Here is an 11,829-nt window from a genome sequence, read left to right on the forward strand (position 1 = left end):
AAGGGTTGAAGAGCAATACGGACTAAAGACTTGCGCTCTGGAGCTGCATGTGCACTAGATAAAATTTCACACAGAGAAACAACGCAGATTTAGCTTAGGCCTCTGGTGATCTATCCTGATACATGTGCGCATTTGTATCAGGAAGATCTCTGATCTTCTTCAGCAGCCACAGAATGGGTCAACATTCTTGCAGAAAGTAGAGCAGCAACAAAGCAGCTGGAGGTGCTTCTTTAAGAAAGAAACATTTAAATCAGAACGTTTATCAAAAAGAAACCAAGGGCACTGCACTAAAGACATAATCCAACATAAATCCCATAATCAGCCCAAAAGGCTGGTATGCAGTCTCTCTGGTTGGAAACAAGAGGGAGGGGACTCAAAAGCTTGTCAGTGAATAAAAAATGCTACCATGGGACATAGTATAGGATTGTTCCTAAGAAAAGCAATAACGTAAAAACCCATCTGCTGCAAAGTATAACATCCTGCCTCTGCCTTCCACCCTGCAACATCTTAAGTGCGTTTATACATAAGTCAATCCTCTGTGGTTTCAGTAGGACTTATTTCCAAACAAGTATACTCAGGATCAGAGCTCAGTAGTCATTTCAAGACAGAACAGAAGCACCTATCAGTTTAACAATTCAGCATGCCCACCTCACTTAAATCCTGATCCTGGTCAAATGAACTTACCAAAGTTAGCTGCTAGCTTTCAAATAGCTCAGGAAGCAAGCAACTTCTACGCTACCCAGCGAAAGGATTACAACTAATTAAACGTAGCATCCCTTTGGCAAGTCCTAGGCTCTGTGGTTTAACCCACAGCGCCACCCACGTCCCAAGCCTACAGCACCCGGTATTCCCAGGTGGTCTCCCATCCAAGTACTAACCAGGCCTGACCCTGCTTAGTTTCCGAGATCAGACGAGATTGGGCATGTTCAGGGTAGTATGGCCGTAGACGCTGAATACTAAAAGCTGTGGCCAAACCAAGGCCACTAAAAACCAAGAGGAATATAGCAGCCTACTCAGGGCAACCTCAATATTATATGGAATAAAAATAATGTTTACAAACAGTGAAGTGGGAGCCACAGAGGGTAAAATGGGGTATCTTGGCAGAGGACATGGCTGGCAGGAACCCTAAACAGAAGCACTCCAAATGACAACATTTTATTCTCAGTGGAGAACTTGCTGGGACACCCAAATGAGCAGAACTGAATTCTCTGTGCATCAGCTGACAGGGAGTTCAATCCTTTTCAGCAGGACTCAGCCATGCCTCTACCTGCCCTGCACATGATGCTACTTATCATATCAGATGTGAGGCAAATGGGGGCCAGGTTTGGAGAACACACCATGGGGAAGGAAGCCTGGTAGGTGAAATTTGTCTTGCAGGCTGGAAGTTCTAATGCTAATTTGGGGCCAAGCCTGGCAGCCAGTAGTTCTTCAGCTGCCTCTTTTTTCTTTCTGTACAATGGCTGAGCAAGATAAAGGTGCTCATGTGAGCAACTCTTCATGCAACCTTCTTGTGTTTCTGGTTTAGCAATTTGGCACAAAGCACAGGAAGAGGGCCCAGTATGAGAAAGAAAGAAATGAGAGTTGTACATGTAAGATTTTCTCATGTAGACCTTTTAAAACCAGAGATGTCCCCCATCTCCTATGCAGAACTGCTAGGCTATTAGGGTGGTTGTGACTTCCTAGCATATATACCGTATATACCGTATTTTTCGTCCCATAGATCGCACCGGCCCATAGGATGCACCAAGTGTTTTGGGGGGGAAATAAAGGGAAATTTCCCCCCCCCCTTATTCCCCCCCCAAACCAGGTCGGGGAATCCAAACCAGGTTGGGGAACAGCAGGATGGCGGTGCTGCGCCTCCCCACTGTCCCCCGAGCTTGTGGGGCTGCCCGATGTCTGCCCGAAGCGCGGGGCGCTCTGCTTCAGCGCTCCCCGCGCTCCGTGCAGCAGGCTGCTATCCGCAGCCTAGGGAGCCCTGCAGGAACTCCCGCAGGCTCCCCAGGCTTGCTGATAGCTTCCTGAAGCCTGGAGAGCGAGAGGGGTTGGTGCGCACCGACCCCTCTCGCTCTCCAAGCTTCAGCGAAAGCCTGCATTCGCCCCATAGGACGCACACAGATTTCCCCTTCATTTTTGGAGGGGAAAAAGTGCGTCCTATAGGGCAAAAAATACGGTACCTTGTGATACCTGATTTGGGGTAGTTAAGGAATGGCTGAAAACTCAATTTTGCCTGGGTATTGTTCAGAACAGCACAACCATGGTAGAAAGAGAAAACCTGGGAGGGAGTCGGAGGAGAAAGAGTATGAGTTTATGTGTGGGAAACACACACAGAGAGGATAAAATGTCAGGATGATACTAACACCATGGGTAGTCAGCAATTAAAGGAGATCTTCCTTGTTGATTCTTGTAGAGGAGGAGGCCGTTCTTCTGCACAATTCTGCTATAATATTTATAAACAGTTGGTGAAATGCCATATGTTTTCTATGTCTCACTACCTACTCCCATTCAAAAATCATTACAGTCGCTCAACTAATTGTTTTGCAATTATTTTCTATAAATAATACATGCGCAGACTGCCGCTTCTGACTGTTGGAAGGAAAAAGCCTCATATTTTACAACATTAAACAAACCCCTTTTGGTTTAGGAACGGAGATACAAACAGCTTTTTGTACAAATGGAGATTGTCTCTGTGCCTAAGTCGGGAATAGACTTCAGTATGTGCCACATCTACTTGACCTATTTTAAGGTACGCAGCATTTTACCATGAGCTGCTTAGCACAGACTGGATGCAGAACCACCAAGAACTCAAGAGTTCCTTTAAAAAATAAATAAATCCATCAATCACCCAGAACCCAGTGGTATGTGTCTGTTGTGATATAATTTGAGAAGGATAACAAGGAGTCTTAAAAATCTCTTTTATATCACAGGTCTGCAAGAGATTGCTTTTAAGATAAGGTAAAGGTAAAGGTACCCCTGCCCGTACGGGCCAGTCGTGTCCGACTCTGGGGTTACGCGCCCATCTCGCTTAAGAGGCCGGGGGCCAGCGCTGTCCGCAGACACTTCCGGGTCACGTGGCCAGCATGACAGGCTGCATCTGGCGAGCCAGCGCAGCACACGGAAACGGCGTTTACCTTCCCGCTAGTAAGCGGTCCCTATTTATCTACTTGCACCCGAGGGTGCTTTCGAACTGCTAGGTTGACAGGCGGCTTTTAAGATGGAAAGGTGATTATTACAGTCTTTATGACAGTTTATTCTCTTTAAGTTGAGGGGAACTTTTCAACTAATCCTTCAAACTACTTTTAAAAGCCCCACCAGCACCCACAATCTGAAGCAAGCTAAAAGTGATTAATGACATGTTCCTTGAATGTCTGCTCATGCATCATGGAACATACTGTAGGAGCGTTAAGTCTCTCTATAATAAGGCTCTGACTTTACTGTAACCAAATAGGGAAGTGGATCCCTAGGACACGACATAGGGAAAGGTGCAAATTTCAAGGGATATTTCTGAAATTTCCATACACTAAGGGGAAACAGCTGGAACAGAGAGAGAGATAAAAATGGTGGAAGTAAAGCTCTGCCTTTTACTCAGAAGCCAAGTCAGGTATAGGTATTGTTGGGCATCTGCCAAGGCCAATTCAGGGCTTCCGCTGCTGATCCTAGAAAGTTAAAGGTGCCTTACAGCGTACATTCACACACCAAATGCAAGAACACATAAAAACTATTGAATATAGCAAGATAGTGACTGTATCTTCTCTACCACGTTTCAGTTATATTTTTGTATGCCCTTTTTATTTCCTATAACAGCGCACACAAATGGTATTATTTTCAATAAAAGCAGAGTTTGGTTAAAAATAATCAAAACTACTAAAATCCACAAAATACTATAAAACTAAGAGTAGATTCAAAGAGAAAAAAAGGGGAAAGCAAGCATAAAAGTAGGAGAGACAAACTTCCGCCAAAACTAAGAGTCAGTGAATGCACTTAAAGCCTTAATTTGCTCTCCTGAGGCTTAAAACACGGGGGGACAAACAAGCCATCTAAGCAGGAAATTCCACAACCTGACTGCCACAATAGAAAATGCCCTGTCTTCTGTCTCAACTAATTGTGTCTCTGAAAGTGATGGGACACATAAACAGAATGCTCTGGTGCAACTTTCCCCAACGTGATGCCATCCAGATTTTTAAGACCACAACTTCCATCAGCTCCAGCCAGCATGGCAAAATAGTGATTCCTGTGGAGCACGCCTATGAAAACTGCATTGGTTGTTGTTCTGAAAACTGATGTCCTGCTCTGATGTTCAATGTAGTGCATGGGTAGCAATTTATTAGCTTGGCCTAGGGAAGTGGTCAGTCACTCTCTTTTCTCCACCAAATGGATCAGTGCTGTGATAGCAGTGTGTGTGTGTGTGAGAGAGAGAGAGTGAGTGAGAGAGAGAGGGAGGGAGGGAGAGAATGATTTGCAGTACTGGGCAAAATCTCTTAGTATTTGCATTGGGGAAAATCCCCCATTGGCACCAGCAAGTAATTTTCCCCCAATGCAAATGTTAGCATAAGAGAAGAGACCCCCCTCAGGACAGTAACAGGGAAGGAAATGGTAAAAAATTCCCCTTCCCATCTGATAAGATCCCAATAATTACTTCCCCTTCCAACTGATGCTATTAGCATCTTTAGAAGCCTACATGAGATGAATTGAACATGTCTAGCTGGATGGACCCTCAGTCTGAATATTCCTTGCCCTAGGATGATACTGTAATGTAACTACTCGTATCAAATCTAGTGAGGAATCTGATCTCAGGAAAGTGCTTTTTGATGCCTGCCTGGTTTGACAGAACACCCAGCTTCAAAAACAAAGAACAGAGGGGAAAATGAAGGGCCAAGTGCCAACTCTGCTGAAATCCACTAACCAAAGTTTCCTCAACTAACAATACCAATGTTTGTGTAGAAATAGGTCTGATCTTCTCAGCTTGACTTTCCTGCTTTGCTCTATTTATTTGAAAAATGAATTTGGTAGCTTGAAAATGTATATCTTGTTACTCTTATTTTTTTTATTTTAAAAGATCCTCAAAGGGAAGTCTGTATTCGAGTTATTTTGAGATGATGGTTTCAGGAGCTAGTTCTTTTTGAATGAGAAGTAGACTCACTTTGGGAATAATGGTTTTAGAAAAAATATTTCTAGGACAGAAATTTTAGATGCCAAGTATAACTCTAGCAGTGCAAGTCTATGGATGCCTACCCTGAAGTAAGTCACACAGAGTTTAATAGGATTTATTCTGAGGTAAATGGATAGAGGAGTTCAGAATATTTCCAATAAATCACTGGAAGTTGGGTTATTTCACCTAGAGATGATTCATTAACTATTAAAGACACCGTGAACTCAGCACAGATCTGCTGTGACGCCAAGTATTTTTTGGGTGCAGTGAGGAACCTCGGATTTTCTACATTTCCATTCCAAAACCAGTTGCTTAACACACTGTGGCCTTTGATTTCCCCATTAATAAACTTTGCCAACCCGTGGGATAATTGTTGGATGCAGTGCTTCAGGGATGCTAGAGATAAATCAGCTTTCGAGTTTGGCTTATTTGCTACTTTCCTTTCTCCCCCCTTTTTAAAGCGTTCTATTGCATTGAAGCAGGTGCCATCCATTAACATCCTTTCAGGTTTCCCAACATAATACCGTGCATCAGTTTTCAGAACCATAAGCAGTGCAGCTTTCATAGGTTTTCCTCCATGGGAGCCCTGTAATCTGCTTGTGTGTCAGAATTAGTTAAACAGCATTGCAGGGTTCTGCTTGGTGAATGATAGCTATGCAACTCCAACACAGCATGTCCTTATACAACCGTAGACTGTTTTGTCTTGCGTTGGGCAAAGGCAACTACATCAAAATTACTTAAATACTGCAAACCATCCCTAAAAGCCCTGCTGCTGCTGCATTTGGAATGTATTTATTTGGAATGTATTTATTATGTATTTATGTATGATATTCCATCATTTAGACTAAGAAATATTTCTGGAAATGATTCTGGAAAAGACTAACATAAAGAAACTACCGGTAAGTGGATTTGAACCAATTCTACCCTCCGAAAAGTTGAATTTTGCTTGCAGCTAAAATCATAAACCAGCAATTCAAGCATGGGATTGGGCACTATCTAGGGAGGCTGGAAAGTGGGGGATGACTTTCCCTTCCTACACTGTTATACGTTGTTATTACGCAAAAGCAGCTACACTCTGGCATTAAAGTGCTTCCAAATGCATTGGGCTGTGCTTTCACCTCCCTGCAATTTAATCTGCAATATTAAGAAAAAAGGCTTCCCCCCTTTTTTGCTCTTCTTGTGACTCCCCCACCATTCCACCCTCTTCTACCTGTCATCCAAACTAACATGGTGCCCCAGGATCCAAGAGAAACGATTTGTAGCCCAAGACAAAGAGACAGGATTACAACAAAGTGTTCCAAGGAAGATATAAAACGGCACAGCCTGAAAACATGTCATCTTTTTTAATCACACAACTGAGCATTCCAGGTGCCAGGTTTGTTTCCCACAAACCATTTACAGCTGATTCATTTCCCCTCTTTTGATTCCTGTGCCCATCATCTTGTTACCAGAGGGGATTAGATGTCTCAAGGTGCCACAGCTCCTCCAGATAGGCTGCTTTTGCCACCTGATGCTACATTTAGGAAAATGCAATCAAAGTCAATAAAATCTGGGTCAAAAGCTGTCTCTCTCTCCGAGAGTCCATCTTTACTTCTGTGTTGTTGTTGTTTTGCTTTCCTCTTATCTGTTGTGAATGTTGCTGTTATACTCTCAGGAAAACTTGCTCTCTTGGAGAGCTTTTTTCCTGTGGTATTACTGTACTTGATTTTCTGAGCCTGCCTGCTCCTCATCACTGTCTTAAGGTCACTTAAGATCTCACTTCCCTTTACCCCTCAGCTGCATCTTGCATGTACAGAACTTCCTCATCTATTGTGAGCTGCCATATTGTGGGAATTGGTGAGGCATGTGAATGTCAGAGAAGATTCATCAAGTCTTGTTGGGTGTATTTCTTGGAGCTAGTCGACACCACAGAGTTTACCATACATCTGCAGCTGTTTGCTTTTAATTTGTGTAACCTGTGTAACATGACATTACCCTAAAACAATGCCAGTCCTGATACTTTCCTCCTGTAGACTTGAGTTTACCTGATATGAAGGTAACCTGGGAAATTGGGCTCAAAACTGCTCCACTTGGGTTGCAGGTGATTTGTTTTGTTGTTTTGGGTGGGTTAACCAGTCATCCCTCGAGACTGTGTAAAATGTTCTCAATTTTCAGTATTTTGGTTGAACTCAGCAATTTCAGCAGGATGGGAATGCTTCCAGAATTTTTTTGACTTTTCCCAGTCCTGTTTGGTGCCATTGTTCACTCTGTCTGCTGCTGCCTCCCTGGCTGCTTTCTCTTGAGATCTACAAAGGATGGTCCTTCAGAAATGTCAAGGGAACATGAGGAGGGATTTTGACTCAACAGAACCAACCTCTTGTTTTGGAATCCACTTCCTTTGTTGAACATTGGTCTTGATGTGTTCCAGAGGCAATTGCAAACCACTCTGAGGTGTATAAATATTATGAACTGAATAAACAAACTTCTCAGTTTAGACTGGCTTTTGGTGGCCTCTGTGTTTGCTTCTTTTTTAAATTTTGACATTAATTGATGCACATGTCTATTTTGTTTTTGTGTGTGTGTTTGTGTGTGTAGCACTTTGGTTCTTAGGATCAGTGACAACCAACAAAAGGGCACAATCCAACAAACATACTCACAGGATTCAACAGGAGAATCAAACATGTCCTTCATATGGACCCATTGGATTCAATTAGACTGAAAAATGCTTCACTTTGCTGGATTGTGCTCAGAATGCTCTGCGTCATTGCAAATGCATAGCTGGCTTCTTCAGGTAGTTGGCTTATGTCAATAATACACCTAGCATTGGGACAAGTGCCTTCATTTGTGGAAACAGAAACTGTAAACTGTGTAGTTCAGCAAACATTTTAAAAGTATAAAGGTCTTTACTGAAATTCTAAAATTAACCTTGCCACCCCCCATGGGAAGGAAATACATGCAAAAGTGCAGCCTGCCTTCTTGCCCTCTGTCAAGACTTGCTTGTCTCTGAGTTGGAGAGAAGGTTGACACTCTTGCTGCAGCTGGTCTTCTAACAGACAGTGGGGAAGCAATGCGAGATTTGGCACTCCATGAATATACTGAATTAGTATAAGCGGTGATTTACCAAGGCACCTGCTGAGATGATGTTCTTTCTGTCTGACAGTCTTGGGCACCTCCTTTCTCAGCAGAGGCACTAACAAAGATGTCTTTCTTTGTTTCGCTTTAAGCAAATCCCAGAACGTTACAGGAATAAATGAACTCTGCTGCTGTGCATGCTGATTTGAGAAGGAAAGTTGACTTACTTCTTTGGGTTGACATTTTTAGTCACTGGTTGTTGTTCCTAGAATCCCAGCAGTGCTAACAAGCACAATGGTAGGATCCCAGTGCTAAAGCCACACACTGACATGAAACTCTACATTCAAGGTAAAGCATTGATAAAGCACTCAATAGATAGACTACAAAATCTGTTTAGACAAAAGTGGTGCTAACAGCAGAAAGGTCTAGTGCTGTAGGAGCTCTGAAGTGGCACCTGAATAGACCACCCCATACCAATATTCCTGCCACCACCACAGGCAGCCTCAGCTGGATTCCTGATGCTACAGCTGTGCATGTGGAAGAAGGGAAGAAGGACTGGGAAGATGGCATGGGTGGTGGTGCTGAAAGCGTATTGATTCTGGTCTTCTTTGGCATTAAGTTGCTGTGGTGCCATGGTCAATGACACTGCATGGCTGCAGAACCAACGCTGGCTACACTCCTCTCTCTAACCATAGAATCACTCTGCAGAGCTTGCACTCAGGGGTGTACCCGGTCAGGGTGGCACCTGCCTTGGGCACAGGCACAAAATTACACCTCTCCAGCAGCCCGTCTGCACACTACCCAGGTTGCTCCTGTGCCGCTCTGGCAAGAGCGCAAGGGACAGAAGCGCCGATATATCTGCTTGCCAATGGTGCAAGGGAGCCTAGGTGTGCCTGTGCTTGCATAAAATTGACAATTGTAGCATTTGATTTAGCTCTGGGCTGCTTCGTGGATTTCATTTCCAGAGAATGTGGCTATTGTAGCTGTTCAGTATGTTTGTCAAAGGGCTCGTTCATACTTCCGCTGTGCTGTACCTAGAAATCATGGGTCTTAGTGGTTTTCCCCTTGCCTCACTCCTTTCCAGGCCAGTGGAAGTGATAGTATTCCAGCTGAACTACTTAAAATTTTAAAAGATGATGCTGTTAAGGTGCTACACTCAATATGCCAACAAGTTTGGAAAACTCAGCAGTGGCCAGAGGATTGGAGAAGATCAGTCTACATCCCAATCCCAAAGAAGAGCAGTGCCAAAGAATGCTCCAACTACCGCACAATTGCACTCATTTCACACGCTAGCAAGGTTATGCTTAAAATTCTACAAGACAGCCTTAAGCAGTATGTGGACCGAGAACTCCCAGAAGTGCAATCTGGATTTCGAAGGGGCAGAGGAACCAGAGACCAAATTGCAAACATGCGCTGGATTGTGGAGAAAGCTAGAGAGTTCCAGAAAGACATCTACTTCTGCTTCATTGACTATGCAAAAGCCTTTGACTGTGTCGACCACAGCAAACTATGGCAAGTTCTTAAAGAAATGGGAGTGCCTGATCACCTCATCTGTCTCCTGAGAAATCTCTATGTGGGACAAGAAGCTACAGTTAGAACTGGATATGGAACAACTGATTGGTTCAAAATTGGGAAAGGAGTACGGCAAGGCTGTATATTGTCTCCCTGCTTATTTAACTTATATGCAGAATTCATCATGTGAAAGGCTGGGCTGGATGAATCCCAAGCCGGAATTAAGATTGCCGGAAGAAATATCAACAACCTCAGATATGCAGATGACACAACATTGATGGCAGAAAGTGAGGAGGAATTAAAGAACCTTTTAATGAGGGTGAAAGAGGAGAGTGCAAAATATGGTCTGAAGCTCAACATCAAAAAAATGAAGATCATGGCCACTGGGCCCATCACCTCCTGGCAAATAGAAGGGGAAGAAATGGAGGCAGTGAGAGATTTTACTTTCTTGGGCTCCATGATCACTGCAGATGGTGACAGCAGTCACGAAATTAAAAGACGCCTGCTCCTTGGGAGAAAAGCAATGACAAACCTAGACAGCATCTTAAAAAGCAGAGACATCACCTTGCCAACAAAGGTCCGCATAGTTAAAGCCATGGTTTTCCCAGTAGTGATGTATGGAAGTGAGAGCTGGACCATAAAGAAGGCTGATCGCCGAAGAATTGATGCTTTGAATTATGGTGCTGGAGGAGACTCTTGAGAGTCCCATGAACTGCAAGAAGATCAAACACATCCATTCTTAAGGAAATTAGCCCTGAGTGCTCACTGGAAGGACAGATTGTGAAGCTGAGGCTCCAATACTTTGGCCACCTCATGAGAAGAGAAGAATCCCTGGAAAAGACCCTGATGTTGGGAAAGATTGAGGGCACAAGGAGAAGGGGACGACAGAGGACGAGATGATTGGACAGTGTTCTCGAAACTACAAACATGAGTCTGACCAAACTGCGGGAGACCGTGGAAGACAGAAGTGCCTGGCGTGCTCTGGTCCATGGGGTCACGAAGAGTCGGACACGACTAAACAACAACAACAATCCTTTCCAAGGGAAAACCCCCTCTTTAGTGATCAATCAGAACAAATGGCAATCTGGGGGAAACCTGAATTGCCGTTTGCTCTGATTGAGCACTAAAGATTTGTTTTCCCCATGGAAAAGCAGTGGAACAAGTAGAACTGTGGATAAGACCAGGTGGGTGGTAAGTTGAGGGAAGCCCAGCATTGCTGTCCTTTTTCTATCCTAGAATTATTGCTTTACAGGGGAGAAATACTATACAAAGAGGCTCTTAAGTATTGTTTCACAAAACAATTCTTTGCCTACTCACCTGCCCTGAGGCACCTTGTGAACCTTCTGCTTTTTGCATGGCAATTCCAGGGGAAGCGGTTTTTATTTATGAAGTATGGTGGGGGTAGGGTTGACATGAGAATTATCTTGTTTTACAGCAGGAGGGAGTGCTGTAAGAACTTCATGTCTCCTGCAACTCTATAATTAGATGCTTTTATTATTTGGTTTTGTGCTTTTTAGAATAAAAGCCACTAAGTGCCTCTATGGAGAATCAGTCTCCATGGCAAACTGGCACCTGGCATTATTACCAGGGCCTTCTAAATGGAAACAACTTGACCAGCTCTGACAGCACTAAAGTTCAATCCCCACCCCAATCTAAATATATGTGAAAAATGGCCCTTTATTTCCCATGGATTTTTCTGCTTTGCTGCCCCATAGATATTTATGTAATTGCCATCAAGTGCCCTTAGATAGCCAAAGTTTTTTGGAACTGCAAGTATAATTCAGATGTTGTCATTTGCTTTCTGTGAGATGCAGATTCCCATTCCCAAACCCCTAGCTGTTTAGGCAGGGGCAGCCACACCATTAGATAGAGTGAGCCTCTTCTTAAAATGGGCAGAGGGTGGACCTTCAGTTTGACCATGAAACTGTGCCCACCCACTTTCATTTTAATAACTGTCTTCAAGGGAGACATTGCATAAGCTTTTCCTCTTGGTTACATAGCAGGAAAACAGAGGAGGAGGAAGTATGGACCTAGGAAGAAGCTAGAGTCATTCATGTCACACTTGTTCAACATTAAATGATTTAGCATTAAACACAAGCGTTGTGGGCAGCGTTGTTCGA

This window comes from Podarcis tiliguerta, assembly GCF_965153285.1.
Source record: "Podarcis tiliguerta genome assembly, chromosome: 1".
NCBI classification, from domain to species: Eukaryota; Metazoa; Chordata; class Lepidosauria; order Squamata; family Lacertidae; genus Podarcis; species Podarcis tiliguerta.